Source organism: Rhinolophus hipposideros (genome assembly GCF_964194185.1).
Source record: "Rhinolophus hipposideros genome assembly, chromosome: 7".
Taxonomy (NCBI): Eukaryota; Metazoa; Chordata; class Mammalia; order Chiroptera; family Rhinolophidae; genus Rhinolophus; species Rhinolophus hipposideros.
Genome location: NC_138053.1, coordinates 12,474,542 through 12,498,462, shown reverse-complemented (window position 1 = coordinate 12,498,462; position 23,921 = coordinate 12,474,542). Strand labels below are relative to the sequence as shown.

Sequence of the window (23,921 nt, the reverse complement as noted above, 5' to 3'; positions counted from 1 at the left end):
GAACGTAAATCATGTCTCAAAGTTGTTGTAAAAATGAAAGGAAGTGGAACAAACAGATTTCATAAAGCATACAGCTTTGGGGACTGAGTGACATAAGCTAATGGCTAATCTCTAGAACACTGTCATACGGATAAATCAGCTCTAGATTTATTTGTTCTTGGGCCACTCTTATCAAAGTTTGGATTCCTGGCAGAGAACGTCTGATGGGACTGGTTTAGGTCCTGGACAGGGAAAAACTGGACCATTTTGATGGACATTCCCATGCAGTAAGCACTAAGTGTAGCAGGAGTGGTCTCCAAAGAAAAATACGGGTACTGTTAACCAGATGAGGGGGCTATGAAGCCTGGTAAACAAACAAACAAAAGCAGTTTCTCCCTGTTTGTTTTCTGGGATGACCAATGAGAATTAAATGGTGAGCGACTTCATACATAGATATGTTCATTTGTTCCAGTCAAGCATAATTTTGAACATGGATTATTTGCCGGGGGCTGTTACTGAGGGGCGGCACAGGTGCACTTGAGGTCTCTCTAAAGAAAAGGAGTTCACGCTAATGTAAGAGAAACCTGGTAGGAGAGGATCATTTGGCATGGATATAGACGACAAGCTGTTTTTTTCCCCTCTTTTGGAAGTGGGGGAGGATAGAATTCAGCCAAACATAAGAACTTTCCAGCAATTAGAAGTTTTTATCTACTCGGGTCCTCCGGACGCGGAAAAAGTCTTTAATAAGGAAGAGGAAGGTGGACAGAGAAGTAGGTTTCAGAATTCACGTCCTGCCCAATCCACAGAGGGAGGACTTTTCATCGACTTAACTTTCTATCATTGGGTCTCCTGGGACCTCCTGGGCCAGTCGGCAGAGGGAGCCCTTCTCCAAGAAATTTCCTCGCGAGGGCTCGCAGAGATTTTTCCTGCGGGTCCGGGGAGTTCGCTCTCCGCCGGGCCTGTGCAAAGCAGGCTCCATCACTCCTCCCCATCCCCCCAACGCCTCGCCCCACCTTCCCCACCACTTTGTTGCCGGTTCGCGCACTCTGATATCGCTAGGTCTCCCATCCCTTCGTCCCACATTTGCACTCCCCGGCCGTGCTGGGAACGTGCCGTCCACTCCAGCTGGTCATTCGGGTGCTGTCCCCAGTTGCCCCAAATCCTCATCGAGAGTCTAGAGCACCTCCAGGGGTTTTTAACGCGGGGGTCGCACTGAACGTTGGTGGGGACGCAGACGTGCTCTCTCTCCGCCGCTCTGCGAGGTGACCCCAAGGTTTGACAATTGCGTGACCCGACTATCGGCGGGCTCACTCTCGGGCGGTGGAAGCCGCTCCGGGCAGAGGCGATCCGCGATCGGGGCGCGGGAGTCAGGCCGGGCGGATCCTGCCAGTTGCGCGGCGCCAAGCGACGCCCCCCTCCAGCGGTCACTGCCCGGGCCGCAGCAGCTGCAGCAGCGGCAACTGCTCGCCTCCCGGCCCCGGCTCGGATTACTCCTCTCCTCCTCCTCCAGCATCTCGGGCCAGACGGGGGAAAAACCTCCTTCAAGTTTGCAGCGAGCACTTTTCCCCGTGCGCAAAGCTGGGGGTCTGGAAACGCACGGAGACCGGCCTCCTTTCCCGCGTCTCCACCTTTGAACCTGAACGGAGACTCCCCAAGTGTCGTCCTCTTCTGGGAGGCTGCCTGGAGGGGAACTGCGCTGTTTGGGACAGATTTTGTTTCTCGGCTGGCGCTGGGTGAAAACCAGGGAACGAGGGTTGCGTTACGAATCTCAGGATCACGGGACCTGGGTAAGAGTTGGGCAAACTCAGTTTTGGCGGCCGTTGGACCTTGGCCGGACGCTGGATAGTTTCTTATGGGCAAGGGGGGGGGGCACATTTTCCTTCGCCAGGATTCCCTGGTGCGGGGTGAGGTGGGGTAAGAGGAGCTCAGTATGGGTTGGGAAACAACACGGAAAGGGTCTCAAGGCTTTATTGTTTGCATTTCGTCTTGTTACTTGGGTCTGTGGAGGAACTTCTGGGAGTGTTTTTCATGGAGGCATCCCCATTACGCATTTTATTTTGCATACTTTCTGCCCTTATATTGCCTTTTCTGTTTGTTCTGTGTCGACGGGTGTCAAAGCTGGGCGAAGAGAGCTGTTTTAGGGGGAATCAGACTGAGACTGAAAAGCATTTTCAGCAGGGCCCTCCCTTTGAGATCAGCTTTACTTCTCCTGTGGAATCTTGTTTTCTAAACTTCTTTCTCCGGTACTCGATATTCAAATGGTGCGGATAGACTTGGGATAGTATGTCTCCCAGCGTTCTCAGCTCACTTTAGTAGTCACTGGCTGGGTGACTTAGACCAGAGGGGTCTGGAATGCCTGGTCCTCAGGGAATGTTGAGAGGTGATTCTTCAAGCCATAGTCACCATAGAAAGATCTGCCTTGCGTTGGTCTTTTAAATTCTTTTGATCTAGGACTTTTACCCCTGGTTTAAGGAAATATTTTGTCCTTTTTTTTTTCTTTCTGGAAATAAGAGTGATGTCACTGAGTAAATGAAGTATGGTGATATACTTCATTTCATACTTCATACTTCAGTACTTCATTTCATTTGATATACTTCATTTCATACTTCATACTTCAGTAAATGAAGTATGGTGATATATCTTTGATGCTTCTTTAGAAAATATCCTCACACAAGGACCCAAACTTTTTAGGGGAATGTTCAAGTTTGAGATTTTATTAGTCCAAAAGTTCTTAGGCAGTGATATATATGTATGCTGTCCTAAGACAGAGGAGAATGACATTCTTTCTTGGTTCTCCTTTTCTTTCTCCTTTATATCCTGGGTCTCACCTTGTGTATGGTGGGTCGCAAAGACTGGGATCAGATCATTTCCTCCAGAAATACCCACTTCCTGAGGTGACTGCTCCAAGAATTCAGCTTGCACAGTGTTCTCCACTCTGAGTTCAAAGAGTTCAGTAGGAGGTAAGCTCTGGGACCAGGCAACCTGGGGTCATCTCTGAACTCTGCCACTTTGCAGTTGTGTGATTTGGGGCATTACTTCACCTCTCTATCTTCATCTATAAAATCAAAATTATAATAACAATGCTTTCACCAGAGGGTTGTTAAAAGGATTAAGTGAATTAATGGGGGTGGTGTGTTAACAAGCTTGGCAGATAATAAGTACGTAAATATTAATTATTACTATTATTATCGTTATGCTAACATTAATAACTTTTGCTGTATCAGGATAATAATATAGGTTTCATTAGCTATCAGTAAGTTTTAGCTTTTATTCCTATTTGGATGGCCTTTGAAAGCTGCGCTCATATGGGCTTTATTCCCACTTTGGACATAAGGTCTTGTCAAACTTAACTCAGACACGATCTTTGCATTGCTTTCTGCTGGGTACACTTCACAGGAAAGAAAGGTGCACGTGGCAAGCCTGGGATTTGTAGAGGAGGGGTCATGGTTGGGTACCAAGGGGTACTTGGGACAGACTAGCAGGTGGGAAATCTATACTTAGTTTACAATCTGTAAACTACACTGCCTTAATATTGTATTAATATACCTCCTTGAACTTATTTTTTTAGAGATCAATCATTTATTCAGTACATATTTATTAAGCACTGATTACATTTCAAGCACTACTCTAGGTTATACATCATTTAAGTTCGTTGGCTTCATTTAAAAAATGGCTGTGCATGAGTATTTGCTTTAACCCCTCATTTTAAGCATTTTAAGCTTTTCCTTGTGATACCCTATAAATTAAATCCCAAATACTTTTTAGCTATAATGATTTCAGTACCTGTTAAATGAAAAGCACGTGTCGTTGAGGAATTGAACATATATTCGGTATAACCGCTGGCAGAGTACTTCTCTCCTCAGCTTCATCATATGTAAACTTGTATGGGGAGGTGGGGAAAAAACTGGATAATCTGATGTTCCTTCTGGTTATACAATCTTTAAATTAGCAGCCTTCCTTCATTGCTGGTTGTTTTTAAACTTTTTTTTCTTTTAACATTTGTCACTTCCCTCATTGCATGTTAAAGTGAGTAATGACACTGATAATAAAGCTGGAAAAGCATTTAGCTCGGCCTGTATTTCATCAGACTTTGATGTACATCAGAAGCACGGAGAGGGGCTTGTTAAAAATATTAGATTCAAGTGAGAAGTTGCCAAAATTTGACTATTTTTGACCTACATAAAATAGCAATTTCATATCGTTCAACGTAATATAAATCACAGCTCCCTCTGCTTTGATTCAGATACAGTTAATCTTGGGTGAAGTGTGAAAAGTCTGCAGTTTTACAAGTTCCCCAGATGATTCTAATAGAAACCCAAGTCATGTGCTCATTTAACAGCAGTGGGTTGACCATTCTCATGATTGTCTCCTTGGTATAAAAGCATATTTCTAAAATACAAATCTGATCACATCGTTCCTTTGTTTAAAAATCTGTGGCACCCCCCCCGCCCCACCACCTCCTGATGGTGAACATTAGTGGCAGCAAGGTGCTTATTGAAAATGCAGGTTTGAGGGCTGTACCCCTGATGCAAGGACCAGGAATCTGCCTTTAGGAGATCCCCTAGCCAATCTGGTGGAGATGACCTCAACTCGTGATTGGAGAAACAGTGGCTTGTAGCATGAAGCTTAACTCTCCAACATAATGACACAAGGCCAGGTTTGCATTGTCTCCTCTGCCTCCCTGTTCCCCAGACCTCTAAGCCCCACTGATCTTGATCTTGTTACTGTTCTTGGAGAACATTTTGTCTGCTTTCACTCCTCCCTGACCTAATTGTGAGTGAACTCTGCTGGAAAACGCTTTGCTCCTCTTTTTAGTCTAATCAACTATTTACTACCCATTCATCCTTCAAGGTACAGTTCAAATAAGTCCACCCCTCTGGAACATTTCCTACGTCTCTCACATAAATGTAGTGAGATCTCCTATGATTCCTATTGTACTTTGCAGATAGCTTTAACAGCACCTATCACATTGAATCAACTGTGTTATCTGGATGATTCTTCAACGGATTGGTGAGATTATTCTAAGATCATTCCTTATTCTAAGCTTTTATCCAAATGGCTGGCATGTAGTAGTTACATAATAAATGCCTAAAGAATGTAAAGAGTCAATGAATGAATGAATGAATGGTAGTTGACATTTTCTTAGCACACCGAGTGTTTGGGACAGTCACTATGTACGTACTAAGGGTTGTGGAGAAGCCGGTCAAGAATGTATAATTTGGCTAGATGTTACTCTACCAAGTGAGTAATCTAGAGTGGAAAAAGGACAAGACAGACTATCCTAAGAAGACTTACGAAACACCAAATGCTACTAAGTCATGTGACGTGTTCAACATTACGGAAGCACTATGATTCAAGAGCCGAGTTTCTCATACCTTTGGGATGGTTTTGGGTGTGACTGACAGGGCACTGAAATGGAAGTGTCAATGCCAATAAAAACAAACAAACAAACAAACAAACAAACAAGCAAACCCACTTTTGCCCTGTGCTTTCCAGTTTATAAATACCTTTTTTTTTTTTTCATCTGAAACATGGTGACTCGTTCAGTATTATTTTTGCTACTTTAGTTCAGGACACATTCCTAAAAATAGGTCCAAAGATTGTGCAAAAGCCTACACATTACAAGGGATGCTGGCCGTATAGAGCCAATTATATTATAAAATTTCTAATTATATCTTGCCATTTAAACACAGCATTCAGTGTTTTTACTCCTTTATTTAATTTTTCTTTCTTTAAATTTTCTACAACTTTGGTGATTTCCTTCTCATTTGAACAATCATTGACCTGTTCAAATTCAATACATGAATGATTCTGATTAAAGATTTGCATTTTTGGCATGACTAATAACTTCTCATTTATGTTAAGTTTATGAGACAAAAACTTACAATTACTATTAGGTTTTAAATTTTTTTATTTCCCACTCTTTTTTTGTAATAATGGCAATATACAGTAGCAGTTGAACAAATAAACCAACACATCATAGGGTAATGGCAGATATGGTGATATTGCAAAAATGGAACTTTTAGCTGATGGGCATCTCTATGAAATAAACAACAATCAAAAAGTTCACTCATAGGCTGATGTGTGAGAGTTCCAATGACACAGAGCAGGAAGGTAATAGCATCAATGCATGAAGTACAAATGTCCAGATTGTTTAAACTTCAAACAAAGCAATATTAAGAACTGCCTGTTATTCTCAATTTCTCAAGGATGTGGATCCAGTATTTTGTTTTAAAAATTAGCTTATTTTAAGAATTAACTAAGATTCATTGGGTTCTGTTGATTTGTCTTCTTTTTCATTTCTGTTTCCAAATGAACTTTTTCTACTTTAATTTATGCTTGTATCTAGCTGTACTTTTGTAGACTCTTGCCTAGTCTTCTAATGTCTTCATTCATTCATTCATCCATTCATTCTCTCTATCTGAATTTCCCAAGATGTTGTGTTTATGTCTTGTCTCTCTTTTCTTCCCAATTTAATATTATTTTTTACTGGGTCATTCCAACTCTTTTTGAAAATAGTTATTGCAGAGGATTAATTTATAAAACAATAAATAAAAGGATTTCTCATACTATGAGGAAGAAAGACAGAAATCAGTGTGATTTTATTTTATACAACTTTATTTGTAAAATTTCAAGTCGTCGTGTGGATGTTATTTGATAATGCATACTCTGTGCCATTATTAGCCTGTCTGGAAAGTGTGAATGTGATAGTATATCCTGTTATTATTGATGTTCATTTCTAGTGATTTCCTCTATTGTTTCATTTCCAATGATTTATACTGCTAGATAAAGAAACTATGTAAAGCATTTCAGCCACCTCAATTTCCTACTCAGAGGGCAATAAATCGTACCCTTCCTCCTTCTTAAGACAAAGAAAACAGTATTTCAGTTTGGAAAGCCTCCTCTTGATAGGTTCAAGTGCAGGATATTAGCATCTGTTAGAAACATCTTATCTTTAGGAGCAAGGAGGCCTCATACTGGAGAGTGACTAAGTTCCTTGTCTTCAACATCCTGGCTGACCTGGATTTGCTTAGTTCTAAAACCTCTCCACAGGTGATCATTCCCATGATGGACCCTTTAATTACCTTTACTTTTGGTAAAGAATCATGTTCCTCTTTTTTAAGAAATAATTTTTGATGGCAAATCGAAAATCAAGATGCACAAATTTAACTTGCTTCTCACAGAGCTAAATAGAAGTATGAACTCTTTGTATTGGGCCCGGGGGAGTATTTCTACAATCAAAAATGAAAAATTTTAAATGTCTACCCTCATTCATATTCTCAGAAGGGTACTAGATTTATCTTTCTGGAAAAGGATTCGATGACAAGATGTGACGTCTCTGTTCTTTAAAAAAGTAATTGCTTGGAGTTTTATTTTTTGCTTCACCAGATATTTATTAGGTGTACAGGGCATAGGGATAAATGCTATGTGGAATCAAGATACTTGCTTTAAACAAAAGATAAAAAAAAATACCACTGACTGTGTAAGGCTGGGTAATAAGTGGGTGGTTCTGAGAGCTGCTCCAAGAGCTCCTTCTAGAGAGAGGATTCTGTGTGCTCAGCGAGGTTTCCTGGGTGTGGGGGGCTTTGAAGGAGAGAGGGCTTTGAGTGGATGGGGGTATTTTAGACAGAGGAGTGAGCGCAGCAAACATGTAGCTGCAGGAATTTGCAATACATTGTCAAGTTATACTGACTAAACCATTCTACAGGAGGGGTGAGTTCACATTTGAGAATCATTTTATGACAGCCACACACAGGGCCTTAGGACTAGACTGCTTGTTCCCACAGCTCTGTGTGCATTAAGGGAGCCCCTCATATTACACTGATATTATTTTATGATATAAACCAGATGTTTTTGGGGGCATCCTATGGGAGGAGAGTCGAGCAAAAATTGAGCCCCCGTTCCGTGAGAAGGTGTGAAATGAGAAAACTGTTATTTCTTTCAGCCACTATGGAGCTTCTTGGGGGTGAGGGTGGAGACAGGGCTCGTGTTTCTTGTAGCATCATTTGGTTCTGAATTCATTTTCCCGTAAGAAGTTTAATTTGAAGATGATCTTGCCATACTACTCTACTGTCTCTTTTAGCATGAAGTGGTCCACGCAACCATGGACATCACTTCACGTCTCCTTTACTTCATGAAATATCACCAAACATGTGGCTCTGAATGGCTGACTTTCAAGGCTTGGAGTGATGGAGGAAGTTCACATCTTAAAGCTAGATATTGGACATGCTTGCTTATTAAGAGCCATTTGTCCATTCCACCACTGGAATTTCCCACCATCCATCCTTTTCTGAAGGCCCCGGCCTCTGCCAGCACCCCCATCCTCTCCGTCCCTCTCCCTTTATTTTGCTCATTGCTGACCTGACACCCACATTCCTACTATCTTCTGAACAGCTCTTATTATTATTCAATTTCCTGTCTCATTCCCTGCATTCCTTAGCACCATCATCTTTCTCACCTATCTTGTTCGCCTCCACACACACTAAGATTTGATTACTATGGTATAAAGTATTTGCCCTTTCAGAATCCACCCCCCCCCCAATCTCCTGTACATTCTTTGAAGAGATAGTGTGCAATATCAATCCATTAGTGAGGTGAGAAATGCTTGAGGCCTCTGTTTGGCCTGTGTTTTCAAACTTTAGGGCCCTGAGAATCACTGGCAGATACTGGCTCCCCTCTAATGATTTGGATTCAGTAGGGGTGCAATGGGGTCCAGGGATGTGTATATTTGACAAGGTATTCTGACATAGGTGGTCCGTGGATGCACTATAACCCTTGTTAAGGAAAGCTATTCTGCTCCATTCAGAAGGCATGACTTTTCTTTTTTAATATTGTAGTGACTTGGTCAGAGTGGGTCACAGAGAATAGCTGGTTTGTGAGAACCCATGCCTCTCCGTCTCTTCTTGGAGGGACAATGGCTGTAACACAACACTGTTCATGTGACAGCCAGAGAAAGGGGCCCATTGTTTGAGGGTTGGCTGATGCTCCATTCTGCTTCAGCCAGCCATCCAACTGAGCTTGGTAGCCCCAAGGAAACAGACACACTTGAATCAGAGAGACAAAGAAAGGAGGTCAAGCCCTTTCACAGTTAAACTACTTGCAGCAATGTGTCAAGAGGTAGAATTTGAGAAGGAAAAAAGTAATTCTGTGGAAGCATCATTAATTTGCTGGTTCAGGAGCATGAGACATGGCGTTAGTGGAACATGAGTTTATTAGAATTCCCAGTTGATCTTTGGCCAAGATAGAATTGTTTTCTGCTATGGCTGCTGACTTAATCTGATAGCAGAGTTTTATGATTGATTTTAAAAATTAAAAAAGATCTCCCTTTGTCCATGATGGCAAAGGCACATTTCTCATCCTCTTTCTCCCAGGTTCATCAAAGACAGGTATCTGTTTGTTCTGAAAGCCCTCCTAAATCAAGGCCGTGACCTCAGACAATGATTCTATGTTCCAGAGTATGGTAACCATGTACATGGTCTATTAATAATTTTCTTCAGAATCTAGATTCAGGTATCTATTTGGAAACTAAGAAATGTTTTGAGATTGAAATACATTTAAATCCATTAGAAAGTTGTTGATCTATCTGGATGGTTTGAGGTTGGAGGACTCCCCAGATGTCATTTAGATACCATTCCTCACCCCCAACTCCCAAACTGGAGGGAAAGGGTTGCAAACTTCCTGTAAAGAGCTAATCCAGAGCTCAACAATTGGCTACATTCTTTGTGTCAGAAGAAGAAGATTCAAATGCAAGGTCATAGCTTCAGCAAAGGTCGCAGAATTTTCCTGCAAGATTGTTCTTTTAGCTTGATTACTTCCTTTATGAAAAAGTATGTCATTCATTCAGCCTTTGCCTCCGGGTTTCTTTCAAAGGGAAACTCAGTCCCTAGTTCCTGCAGATATTTATTTGTAGGTGGATTTTTTTTTTCTTTTTTAAAGTTAGGCACAGAATGCAGCCTTGAGTGACGCAGAACGGAGAAAGCCTTTTCTGAACGTAATGGGTCGTGGTGAGCCCATTTAGTGTTCAAGCAGCTGGTGCTCTTGCCAAAGGAATCCTTTTGTCTGTGAGATAAGAGGTTTTCTAACTGGGAGTATTAGGCTTAACGAAGTTTGTACCTAGGAGATCAGCAACATATGATTTGCTTGAGGTCACTTAGAGTTTCGTGTAATTAAGTCTGTCATTGCACCTTGATTATAGACTATCATTGTAAATCCATTAAAGAAGGAGAAGCAAGTGGATTGCAGAGAGGCAAGTGGCCTTATTTTCTTCATTATGTTTCCACTTCTCCTTCCCCTTGCATTTTGTTTATACTTCTCTGAGTGCATATTTGGTTTTCACCAATGATACAGATGCCTTTTAAGTGGACAAGGGGAAGAGGAGACTGTTCTTTGCAGGTGGCAAAAGGATTGTGTGGACCGTGCTCCTGATTAGTTAATTAATTTTCAATTCATTGTCATTAGGCCTATTCATTTGGCTCCATTCCAACTTACTTAGAGAGAGACTCAGAGAGTCTCTCTCCTCAGTGCTGTGAGGGATGAAAAAAATAGGGAAGTGATATGTTGTCTTTTATTGTCAAGTGGCACATTTAATACTAAATGTTCATATCACAAGTAGCACATTTAATACTAATGTTTTTGAGGCATAGGATGCTTGCTGGGACTTAGTTTTATGTCAGAATGAAAGCCCTGCCCAAAGGGCTCTGAGATGCTAACACTGTTCTATTTCATCTGGGTGCTGGTTGTGTGGGTGTGTTCATTTTGTGAAAATGTATTGAGCTATTCAATTTTGATTCGTGTTCTTTTTTGGTATGTATTTTGTACTTCAATAAAAAGTTCAAAAAAATTTTAAAGTATCATGTTTAATGTAGAATTAAAACTCTAACAGTGGTGAAAAATGGTAAATTCTAGGAAACCCAATAATTTGGGTCTTGGCAGGGCTGGGAGGGCGTGAAGCTTTAAATATCCATAAATTCGTCTTTACTTCCATACTCAGAAGAGCTACATGTCAGAAAGCATGGACCAGCACCATCATAGTTTATTGTTTTACTTTGCTAGACACAAAATCCAGTGCCTAAGAGGTGAACAGTGTTAGCAGAGCCCATCCTTCAGAATCTAAAACAAAAACACTCCTTCAAGTGGGCCAACTAGCAAACCTTCCCATTTCCATGCACGGCCCTTTTCCTGTTCCTTGTGCTCTGTCCAGAAAAATCAGAAAAAGATGCTATGGATCTATGGATCATGGCTATTTTTGTGAACTTTTAGATGACATCTCTCCTGAAGTCCAACACTGGAAATGCTTTTATTTTTTTTCTCCCCATTTTTCTCACTGGAACAAAGTGACATGAGGTGTGGAGTCTTTGTCTCACCTCTCTCACTTATTTCAGCCATCACTTCCTGAGCTCACAATGAGCTCCAGGAGCTATCCCTGTGAAGGTGGAACAGCCCTATAAGCAAAACAATACTTCTGGCATGAGAGCAGCTTGTGGTCTCTTTTCTATCTAGAGGACATCAGTCATTATCAGTGAGGATCACTGTACTTATAGAACATTCTAGCTTTCTGTTACAGTATGGAGCTGGTATAATCAAATGGAGAGAATGGGAACTTTTTGTTTTCTGAAGGAGAATTTGGAGTCCTTGGCTTTCGAGATGCTTATGGCACATCTGTGAGAGGTCTGAGTATCCATTCTATATACTTCCTTCCAGCATTGAACTTAAAGGTTAACTATTGATTTACATGAGCACATGTGATTAAAGTTGTGAGTTGAGACAAGATTTTGATGGTTTGAGTCTACTCCTGCCTGGCCCTGTCATTCACGTATGAAATGTAACTACCTGGGTTGGGAGCCCATCTCTGCCTTTAAAGCTTCCTGACTGCGGGCAGGCTACTTAACTCTAAGCCTCTTTTCATCACATCTGAAATGATAATAGTATATATTTCAAAGTGTATTACATTTAACATAGTGGTAAGCACATAGTGACTACTCAATAAATATTAGTTATCATTATAACACCAAACGTTAAAATAGGGAAGAATATTAATATATCTGGGAATAAGGCCTGCTTGTGCTTTTTATGAAACAATCATCCTATAATTAAATGCAGAAATTAGAAAGTATAGTCTCTGATACAAGACATAAGCTATAAGGAATTTAAAATATAATACAAAAATAGTTAAATTTACTCATAGGCATGAGTGTTTTTTAATGAAGGTAGTATTGTATTTTAAAAAAAGTTATCCATCTCAACTGTAGAATAAAGATGAGGCTTCTAGTTAATGAATTTATTCTTCCTTAGTAAGATGTCAGCAGAATTGAAAAGTGTTCAAACAAAAACAAGTACACAGTTTCATAGCAATGATATTCAAAATAACCAAAAGATGAAAACAATCCAAATGTCCACCAGCTGATAGACTGGAGACACCAACAAAATGTCATATAATCATACGATGGAATATTATTCATCCATAAAAAGAAATGAAGGATGATATGTATTGTGGCATAGGTGAACCTTGAAAACATAATGCTAAGAAAGAAGCCAGACACGAAAGGCCGCGTATTGTGCAATTCCAGTTATGTGAAATATCCACTAAGGCAAATCCACAGAAACAAAGAATAGATTAGTGGTGGCAAGGGACCGAGGGGAGAAGGAAATGGGGAGTGATGTGTAATGGGTATGGGGTTTTCTTTGGGGGTGATGAAAATGTTCTGGAACTAGGTAGTGGTGATGGTTGTACAATGTGTTTAAAATGATGAATTTTCAGGTATGTGAATTTTACGTCAAATTAAAAACTTTTTTTACCTGTATTTAAAACCAGTCAGCCGACGTTTTGCATTTCCATGAGATGGATTTAGATGTTTTGCATTTATCTGCATCAGGCAGTTGATCAGTGCTCACGGTGTGTCTACTCTGAGCCAAGCTTTTACTGCATGTTGGAGAGAGTACCAGAAATGAGAAGGTGTGGCCTCTGCCCTCAGCACACTGCCAGTCTGTGAAGACAGGAAAGGATGAGGAAGCAGGTGACATACGTAAAGTGAATCCATCTTAATATCAGGATGAGATCACTGTCGTTTGGGTGACAAGGCTTCTCAGAAGAGATGGGACTTTTGAAAGACAAGTGAGCTTCATGGAATCAGAGAAGAAAGAGAGAGTTGGTAGAAACGCACGAGGCTGGGGCTAAGGTGGGTGAGGGCAGGAGCAGGCAGAGACAGTCAGTGAATGTTTGTATAATGAAATATCAAGTAATAAGTTTGGAAGTGTAGGTTGGAACGAAGTTGGAAAATTTTTGAAAGCTGCTGAAATTCTCCAGGCAGTGGGTAGCAAAGGATTATCATTAATGATAGGACTATAAAATGAAATAAAAATGGGGAAGAAAATAGGGTGACTATTGCTGTAATTTCACTAAATCTAACACAATTTGTTATTCATTTATTTAACAAATATTTATTGAGCACCGATTATGTTCCATATGATTTTCTATGTTAGGGATAAGGCAATACCTAAGATAAACAAGGTCCCTGCCCTCTTGGAATTACATTTCAAGCATATACATTTCAAGCATTGACTGCTTTATCCAGTGGACAAATGTACTTTGAAAAGTTAAGGCACAAGTGTGCTACAATGTAGGAATATGGAGCATGGGTTCTAGATCCAGACTGCCTGGATTTGAATCCTGGTTTGGGCTATTGTTTACTAGATATATGACTTTGAGCCAGTTACTCTAGACTTCAGTTTCTCTATCAGTTAAATGGGGGATAATAATGATAGCTCTCTCATACAGTTGTTATGGGGCTTCATTGAAATAATAAATGAAGAGGACTTAGGACACTGTCATGTGACAAATGTGCAGGAAGTTTTATTTGTTTCTATCTGATTGATTAATTTCTACTCAAGGGTTGTCTAGGTCACTTCTGTTTTTAATTCAGTGCAGCTATTACAAAATCTTGGTGTGTTGCCTCTCAGGTCTATGCTGTCTTTAATATACCATACTATTTTAAATATTGAACTTGTTGAATTGGCGTATACAGTCTGACTTCATAATTCAGGAAAGCCGCAAAGCTCCTCTCTCTAACAAACTACAGTCCTGATAATGGCTGGGGCAAAAGCTCCCAGATAATGTTTCTTCTACATTCTGAATCAAGAAGTCTTTTTAAACATCTTGGCCTAAGAGGTATTGCCTTTTTGTTATTAGGAGTTTGGTGATAAGGAGTTTGGTTGATATCCCAGACCTTAGCACATCCCATCTCCCCCTGGAGATACAGCCACAGTTTCAATTTAATTTCTTTGTGTTACTTTGTCACAGTGCCACAGGCCACCTCTACTCTCTGTGCTTCTATGTCCCTCTCTGTGAATTAGGGTGAAATAGCCAACCACCTCATCAGTAGGTACATTCTTAGAGTGTATCTAGAAGGAATCCTTGGAGCTTGCGAGAAGAGACTGCATAAACTTTGAGGACCTTTTTACTTCAAGAATAAATTGATTCTGGAATGTAAGCTCCTTGAGGACATAGAATCGATTTTATATACCTTTCTAACCCCAAATGGTCAAGCATAGTGCTATGGACTGAATTTTGTCCATCCCCTCTTCCCCAAATTCATAGGTGGAAGCCCTACCACACAGTGTAACTATATTTAGAGATGGAGGCTTGTGAGGAGGTGATGAAGGCTAATGAAGTCGTAAGGGTGGGGTTGTAACCCAATAGAGCTGATGGCCTTATAAGAAGAAGAAGAACATCAGAGGTCTCTCTTTCCATCACGAGAAGAAGGCCAGCTACAAGCCAGGAAGAGAGCCCCCACCAGAAACTGAATCATCCAGCACCTGGGTTTTGGATTTCCCAGCCTCCAGAACTGTGAGAAATAAATTTCTGTCGTTTAAGTCACCTAGTCTATGGTATTTTGTTATAGCAGCCTGAGCAGACCAAGACATGTAGGCTTTTTCTTTTTTCTTGCTTTTTTAAAAAAAAAGTAGGATAGGAACTTAAATTATGGCCCTGACTAATTTTGAGATTATTCAGAATTACAAGGACGCAAGAATAACCTGAAAAAGTGAACCTGACCTACAATCTTAACCCTCGTTTAAATGGATAATCTTTGACCTTGCCTCCCACCGTGTAGCAGGGAGGCCATAAGGAGCATCATTGCTTGACTACAATGTCCCCAGGACCCTGTCTTTCCTTCAGTGGAGATGCCAATGAGTGGTTCCGTAGTGCTTGAGAACCATTGTCTGGAGGTCACAAGGTAAGGGAAGAGCCTGGACAATTTATACTTTGGACTTGCAGGTTTTGAAAAATTGATCTGTAGGATGCTGCAGAATTGGAGTGGGGAGTGTGTGAGGAGATGGAATGGAGGCCGAGCCAATGAGGAAGCACTTGACCTAGGCTCGGAGGGGGGGGGTATTTCCTCCCAATAAGTAGCGAGCCTCCTTTGAGAAGGGTGATGACTGGGCCTGAGCCCAGCCAAGGATTCAGGTACAGAGAGTTCCTCAGCAGAGCTAGTCAGATGGTGTACTTTTTATGTTGGTGAAGACCAGACTGGATGGAGCAAAGGCACTTATTTTCCGACATTCAAAAACAAAAACAAAAAAAAAGCTTGTGATGTGGAGCTCTGCCAATTGAGGGCTACAAAAGAAACTCCGGGCCTTTCTTTCAAGGCAGTGTGAAAATGATCTTTTGTATTTTTGTTTGTGCAGCCCCTGGGGACCATTCAGAGGTCCTCCCCGCAGCCCATCACTGCTGTAGAGTTTAATTTTGATGATCGCATCCTGTAAGCTAACCCTCTAGGTCCATTTGTCACCTGGCAGCATAATTGCCCTTGGTTGAGGATGTGGTATTGTTATGAAATATAGAGATCTTCTGAAAGTGATCCCTTACGTTTGCTTTAGAATTTCGTGTCGCCCCATGCAGCTCTCTCCCTAAATGACAAGAGTTGCATCTTTCTGAATTTGTCCAGAGGTCAGGTGTAGCACACAGGGACATTAACTCTTTCTATCAAAGAACGATTTCTTAAAGCTAGACCTAAGGAAACTCCTGTCTGGCTGGAGAATTTGGAAGAGCATTTTTCATTTTTTGTCCAGATTGTACTGTGTGTGACAACGAGGCCATGGAATTCGGGCTACAATGGCAGGTAGTTTCATTCACTGGCACATCAGGGAGACCAGTGTTTCCTGGGGTTAGTGGCTGATTTCCTTTGATGGTGACCAGGTCAGGCTCCACTGATGAGAACATGGCAACCGAGGCCTGGCAAGCAGATTTCCAGAATAAAGTGTCAATGAGTAGAGAAAGGGCTGTGCAAACCAGGTGAGTTTTGTCCCTGAGTTCTAAGAACCAGTTCTTTAAAACAAGAGCAGCTTCCCAATCTCTGTGTAGGAGTTGAATCCATCACCAGTAAGACCCCAGGCAGAGCAGAATCCCCCTTCGGCGCATACTGGGAGCACAGTGCTTCCATGGGGTTCTCCCTGAGACACGAGGAGATGACCGAGCCTCTGCCTGGCTCTGGCCATTGTGCCCACAAAGAAAAAGCTTTGAGCAGTGGTCCTTCCACCCATTCTTTTTGGCCCCGCAGTTGTTGGCAGCTGTGCAGCTAGGAAACGTGAAGATGCTTGAGGGCAGTCAGTGTTAGGCCCAATCGGGAAACCATGGTCAGAGGACAGAATTCCAGATGAAGAAAAATTACTTAAGGAAAGACTGACTTTTAGGGAGTTTCACTTCATTGACTCCTTATCTTTTCAAGTTTTACCGTAAGTGTATTTTATGCTGAGTTGAGGAGAGTGGTGGAAGCACCCAAGTTTGAAATTCCAGCATTACTCATGAGTGTAGCTGCCCACTGTTAGAATTGCATCGATTTTGTGATTTCTAACCCAGGTGTGAATAAAAAGTATTAACAGTGATGCAGCTCTCAAGGCCAGTGTCACCAATCCATTAAATTGGGGTGGGGGTGGGGAGGGCAGGGCATGGCCTTGAGTGAAACAAATAAATCCTTCTAGAGTGAGGGAACATGCTTGTGTCCCCGGAACTCTATTAGGAAGCCCAGAATGGTGGAAAGAGTATTGCATCTAAAGTCAAAAGTCTTGTCTTGAGATCTACCTCTGTCATGGTTTGATCTTAGACACTTAAAAAAACTTCTTGTTTCTTTCTTTATAAGAAGAAGAAGGCATAAGGTCCTTTCCAACCCCACGAACTTGACTAGGAAGGCTCTGGGGCTGCGTCTGGAGTGTGGGGGTGCAGCTGAGTGGGCGGGTGAGAAAGGGGTAGGCGAGGCTTGCTGCACCTGGAGGGGAGTCCCTGCTTTCCCCGAGCCAGCCGTCTGGCATGGCCCTGGAGCTAGACACCAAATGGAAGAAGCACAACTGTGTGACATAAACAGCTTGCTCTTTCTGCTGTCTTGTATGCCCTGGAGAAGCCGAGTGTGAGTTTGGGACAGCTGTTTTCCTGGAGGCTCCTCCTCTGTGTTGGCTCGTGGTTAGGGCACAGCCTAGCACTGATGTGTGGAACTCTTTCCTCTTAAAGCATGACTGAGCTAAGTCTCAACATTTAGGCAACTTCAGACCAAATCCAAACCTTTTTTTACCCAAGATGGATACAGCTTCTTCCATTCCATGATGACAGATCTTTGAGAAAATATGTAAAAATGAATTGTTCTTTCTCTCTTTCTCTTTCTTAAACTTATACACAAATTCCAAAGAAAGAAAGAGAAAGAGAGAGAGAGAGAGGGAGGGAGGGAGGGAGGGAGGGAGGGAGGGAAGGAGGAAGGAAGGAAGGAAGGAAGAAAAATTTATTAGCTTTTGAAAATTTCTATGAAGTTCGGTATCTCCTTCTATTCCTCAAGAGACCTTGAAAAGAGTGTCAGGGGATGGCTCAGAGCTTGAGTTCAGGAGTGTGGTGTGTAAGCCCCAGTCCTACTCCCCTGGTTGATAGAGAATCAGAACTCTATAATCCATGCCACATGCGGTGACCTGAGCAGACCCTGCTGGACAACAGAAGTCTTGCTGTCTCCTCACAGAGCAGTTGCTCAGAAGCCATTGTACAGCTGTGCTGCTTTGTTGGGAAGTGCAGTGTGACTTGATCTTTTAATCTCTTTTCTCCCTATAGGTATTTAAATAACAACTGGTCTGTAGGAGTACCTGCCAGAAGGGATTGAGATCAGAATTCTACACTCAAAACAGCACTGTTTTGTGTAACCTTAATTCATTAGCAATTAGAGGGGTGGGGGGAAACTAAAATCCCAAAGCAGAAAATCCTAGTGGAGGAATTCGAAATTGAAATTGAGGAAGACAAGTTCCTCTTAAACCTCAAATTCCTTAGAACTTCTCTGAGAAAGTAAGAAGCACACACATGTCCAGATCCCTAAGTCCGTCCATTCCAAGTTAAACAACCTAATCACTGTTTTGAATTCGGGCAGACAGTAGTGGAGAGCTGGCATTCTGACATTGCACGTTGGCTGAAAAATGTTTGATGCCCTTTGGTTTCCGTTTACTTAAAATTGAGAGACAGTTCAATTGGTCTATTTTGGTTTCTGTGTCTGGGTTCTGGAGAAATTGTCATCTGTTTTACATCTCTCTAGGAGGGTGGAGAGGTGGCATTCTGGCTGACTACCCCGCAGAGGAAGCAGTGATGGGGTGGGCCAACATGGGAATCACACTGTAATTACATTTGCCGACATTTGCCTCCTTCCACCCTCAAGTTTTAGCAACTAGATTACAAGTCTATGAGTGATCCATGGAAGAATGTGTGAATAGTTGTTTTAATCATGCACACAGGTAATAAAAAGAAGCAAAATAGAAGTCCCTACCTCTTGGGCAGACATCTGTTACTTACTCCTTAGAACTTGGCTTGCTTCTAGATAGTTCTGTGTGTGTGTGTGTGTGTGTGTGTGTGTGTGTGTGTGTGTGTGTGAGATAAAATAGACATAACATAAAATTTCCCATGGTACCCATTTTTAAATGGATAGTTCTGTGGCATTGAGTACATTCACGTTGTTGTACGACCATCACCACCACCATCCATCTCCAGAACTTTTTCATCTCCCCAAACTGAAACTATCCCCATTAAACAGCAACCCCCCATTCCCCTTGACCCCAGCCCCTGACAAGAACCATTCTACTCTCTGACTATGAATTTCACTACTCTAGAAACCTCACATAACATGTATGTATTATATAATATCATATAATATTTGTCCTTTTGTGTCAGCCTTATTTCATTTGGCATAATGTCTACAAGGTTGTTCCATGTTGAATCCTGTGTCAGAATTTTCTTCTTTTTAAAGGCTGGATAATATTGCACACTATGTATATACCACATTTTGTTTACCCATTTTATCCATTAATAGACATTTGTACTGTTTCCATTTGGGGGTATTGTGAATAATGATGCTATGAACACTGGCGAACAAATCTGTTCGTGTTACTGCTTTCAGTTCTTTTTGAGTATATACCTAGGGGTAGAATTGCTGCATTGTATGGTGATTCCATGTTTAATTTTATGAGTAACCACCATACTGTTTTCTATAGCAGCTGCAGCATTTTGCATTCCTACCAACAATGAACAGGGTTCCAATTTCTCTACGCTTGTTATTTTCTGGTTTTTGTTTATTTTGTGTTTTGATAATAGCCATCCTAAGGGTGTGCAGGGGTATCTCTCTGTGGTTTTGATTTACATTTTCCTAGTGATTAGTGATGTTGAACATCTTTTCGCGTGCATATCGGCCATTGGTAACCCTTCCTTAAAGAAATGCCAATGCAAATTCTTTGCTCATTTTTTAATTTTTTGTTTGTTTTACTATTGTTGAATTGTAGTTTTTGGTTTGTTTTTTTGTATTCTGGATTCTGATCCCTTATCAGACACATAATTTGCGAATATTTTCTCCAGTTATGTGGATTGCTTTTCCACGCTGTTGATTGTGTCCTTTGATACACAAAAGTTTTTAATTTTTATGAAGTCCAGTGTATCTATTTTTTTCTTTTGTTGTTTATGCATTTGGTGTCATATCTAAGAAATGATTGCCAAACAGTTTTTAGATATTTTTACGTATAGCTCCTTACTCTGTAATACCACAAAAACCATTACTTGTGGGTATTTATCTTTTGAAGGAATTTTGCTTTGAAATGGCTCTTTTTTACTTGTTTGGAAAATGGCCTTTATGTAATTTCACTTTTTTGGCCATGCTCTACTGTCTCTTCTCAAGCGATCACAAAGGCTCATTTGTGGATAAAGGAAAACGATAGAGTGAGGGAAAGGCTTAGTTTGAAAAGGGCCTCAATCATTTATATTATAGGGGCTGAGGAGAGAAAGGACAGATTTAATAAGTCTGGGGAATATGAGAGGGCCCTTTAGCAATTACAACGTGCGCGACGTGCAGGAAGTGTATCACACCAAACTGGACTGCCATTTGTCTGAGAATGCTACAATCTATTTCCTAAAGCCCCCCCCCCCACACCCTTTTTTCCCCTCAAGCTGGAAAGACTGTTGAAAAGTGGGTAGGCCCTAGAGGCAAACCTCTAGGGAACTGATGCTCTATCCGAGAACAGAAAGTTGTTTCATATACACTTCTCCAAGTGTATAGACAGTGGCTTTTATAAATGTACATTCCTTTTCAGAAAATACTAACTATTCTTTTCATTTTTATCATATGTTGGGAAGACTTTGCTAACAGCTTAGACAATCTTTTTCCTGCTTACCAATTTCTCACACTTTCTTTACTAGTATTTCTGGATTATATTCCGTGCACAAATCACCACTAAGAGTAGCCACACCTCAAAACCACCATGGACATTGCTTGGCATAAAAAAGCAACTGGGGAGTGCATCATACATTTATACAATCTTTTTTTTTTTTGTAGTTTTATTTTATTTTATTTTTACATCCCTCACACCGTGAACCCCCCTCCCCCCATCCACCACCACCCCGACCTCACACCGAGCCATCACATTATACACCTAAAATTATAGTTGGCATTCATTAATGTCCAGTCTCTGGTGTACAATGCCATGACCAGGCATCCACAGCATCCCTGAGGTGGTCTCCCAAACAGGACACATGTCCATCGGACACCCAACAAAATCCCCAAACATTTATACAATCTTATTCGCAACGAGCAAATTAAACACAGAGAGAGAATGCCTCAAGGACATTGTCCTTTGCACTTGTTTGTTCCAGAAGAATGTATTTACAAGGCATATATGTTTTTAGTCTTTTCTCCTTACTTACGTTACAAGCATATGTCACAACTTCTGTAGCATTGGGCTCTTGTTTACTTTAAACAAACAGGATTAGGTGAGCATTGGTGTGTTTCTCTACCTGCTGTGTATTCAGATATGAGATTGTTTGCTACCGTGTGTGTGTGTGTGTGTGTGTGTCTGGGCTGAAGAGTGGTTTTCTGTGCCAATAATTGTCCTTGTGCCATTTCCTGCATAGTAACTTGACTTAGGGATATGGAGAGCGTTGAGTGTCTGGATTTTTGCAATTAAAAAAGGTTGAATGATGGCACACTTTATGAAGACAAAGGTTATGAAGACAAACCTTTTCAAATGAACTGTGGTTTAATTAATAAATGCCCACTTGCCTACGTACACATACTTGAAGGAATCCATGAACTCGGTCAAGGAACAACGGCAATTAGTTTCTCTAACATGTATGTTACAGCATGAAACATTAAATTCCTAAAATCCAATTTGGTGGTCGGTTCATAGGGCCCAGGATGTGCAAGGAACTAGGTCTCCTGAGAAACTGGCTTCTTGGTGTTGCAGGTTAGCTGCACTTTTTAAAGCCATAAAGACCTAGGGAGCTAGAAAATGCTTTTCATCTGCAGCACCCCATCCTAACTCCTAATTTTAATATCTGCAAGGAGGCATCACAACAAAGCCACAGCTCAGCCCTCCTACTCTCACCTTGCTCCTTCCTCTCACCATGGTGCTGTTTATCATGGGCTTCAGGGAAGCCCGAAGGACAGAGAGAAGCAGAAGTAAGAGCAAGTGGCCCAGGCCCTGCTCCCAGCTTAACTGGCACCAGGAAAAAGTGTCTTCAGCTGGCATGGGGGCTTGTGCATACCAAGCTTTGCTTGTTTGCCATGGAAATCTTGGTTGTAACAGAGACCGATACCATTCAGGCAGTGAGCAGGAAGCTGCTTTTATGGGGAGGTTTTTTGGCACCGTGTCTGACATACACTCCAGTCAATCACGGTAAAGTGCCTAATAACAGATGTGGTAATTAAGCCTGAAGAACTCTGTCTCTATTTTCTCGTTTTCATTGCAGGGAATAACAAAGTGTCTCATTAAACCCCCAATCACGCTGATTTTTGAATTTGGCATACCGATGTCATCAAAAATGACATCTCTGCAAGGGCTTTCTTCCTAAGACCTTGTTAGCCAAGGGTGCTGCCGGGGAAAGGTTGGATCAGTTTTGGGGAGGACGGTTCTGTCTTTCTGGGCTATCACTTGCACTCTAGTACAAAGCATATGCAGACTCCTGGGGAACAACCAGTTTCCTGTAAGTACCTTGGATATAAATAAACAGTTTTAGCTTTTACATGCTTGTGAGAATATAAAATGCTCCCTGATTCTCTTAGGTTCAAATTATACTGCTTATAGCAAGAAATTAACTCCAGCTTCCAACCTTAGAAAGGTTTCAGATAACCTGAAACTATGGTACATTACCATATTTTAATAGGATAAATTATCTTAGAAAAAAAATGTAATTACATCTGAAAAGGTCTGTCTTTGATTATGGCAGTTTCTAAGGCAAATGTCTTCATTAAGGTTGTTTTTCTTTTTCTTTTTTTTTTTAATGATGAACGTGAATCTGGCTCATCATTATAGAAAACGGATCTAAGAATTTAATGACATAGGATAGGTAAAAGTATATGTTGTCAATAGTAAGAGAATGTGGCTCAAGACTTCCTTTGGGGATCTTCCTGGATTGTTCAGAGCTGGTTCTCAGAACCATGTGCTCTTGGGAAAGATGGCCATGTGCTTTGCCCATTTCTGACACGTCTCTGCACGGTTACACTCTTGGATAGTGTAGATTTGGAAGATGCATTTATATTGGTGGAGATGATTTTTTGTTTGTTTTGAATCCAATATGGCTATAGGTATAGAAATTTGGGCAGACATTTTGTTTTAAATATTTTGAAAAGGGCTTGAATCCCATTTTATAAAATTATTAACTCATGTCTTTGCCTCCTAATGCGTAATTTTGAGTTTTTCAGGATATTTCCAAGAGAATATGTACTTCTTCAATTTAGATGACTATATTCTTCAATTTAGCTCTCTTAATCTGACCTAATGAAGCAGATGATTCATAGAACATAATTAAGATTTAATTTAATTTCAGTATCATTAATAAAGCATAAACTTGACCTGCTCATCTGATTAGCCCTGAACAAGTAATATGTGTGTGTTTGACATTTATACACACACATACATCTAAAGGCATACCAACCTTAATGGTACACCATATATGTTTACTATCTGATACCTAATATGTATTTATAATTCACTTTTTACCACCTTTTATCCATTTAGACATTTTCCGCCATTGATGTCAACTATATTTCTTGTCAAAAATGAAAGTAGGCATGTGAGGACTTAGATTTTACCACATTAAAACGTGTTTTAAGAAACCATGTGTATATGCACCTTGCATCAAAAAGTGAGACTTCTCATGTACAGTAGGAAAGACTTGTGATTTAAGCAAAGACACTGTTATGGGTATTATTTAGTTGCTGGAAAAGCAAAGCTTTTCTTTAAATCAGACTCAGATTAGTTTTCTTATATTTTCTCTAAGAACAGTGAGATCTTCTGGGATGAAATAGCTCATGTTTTAGTTTCAATTACATTGTAGGGGGGATATTTCTATGAATTTACGGAGATGCCTTTTATTTATTTTTTATTTTTTAAATTAAACATTGGTTAATAACATTATATAAGTTTCGGGTATGCAATTCTATCATACATCA

At 40.8% G+C, this 23,921-nt stretch overlaps 1 protein-coding gene across 2 annotated transcripts in view; it reads left to right on the top strand.

The window, feature by feature from the left end:
* Window positions 1-1,260: 1,260 nt before the first annotated feature.
* MEGF10 (multiple EGF like domains 10) overlaps window positions 1,261-23,921 on the top strand; it is a 157,379-nt gene continuing 134,718 nt past the window's right edge. The window contains exons 1-2 of one of the 2 annotated variants that reach the window (XM_081052976.1): window positions 1,629-1,766; window positions 2,831-2,939. The gene's annotated coding sequence lies outside the window, so the exon portion shown is untranslated. Of the gene's footprint in view, window positions 1,767-2,830; window positions 2,940-23,921 lie in introns of both variants that reach the window. The other variant, XM_081052977.1, reaches the window with a different exon arrangement.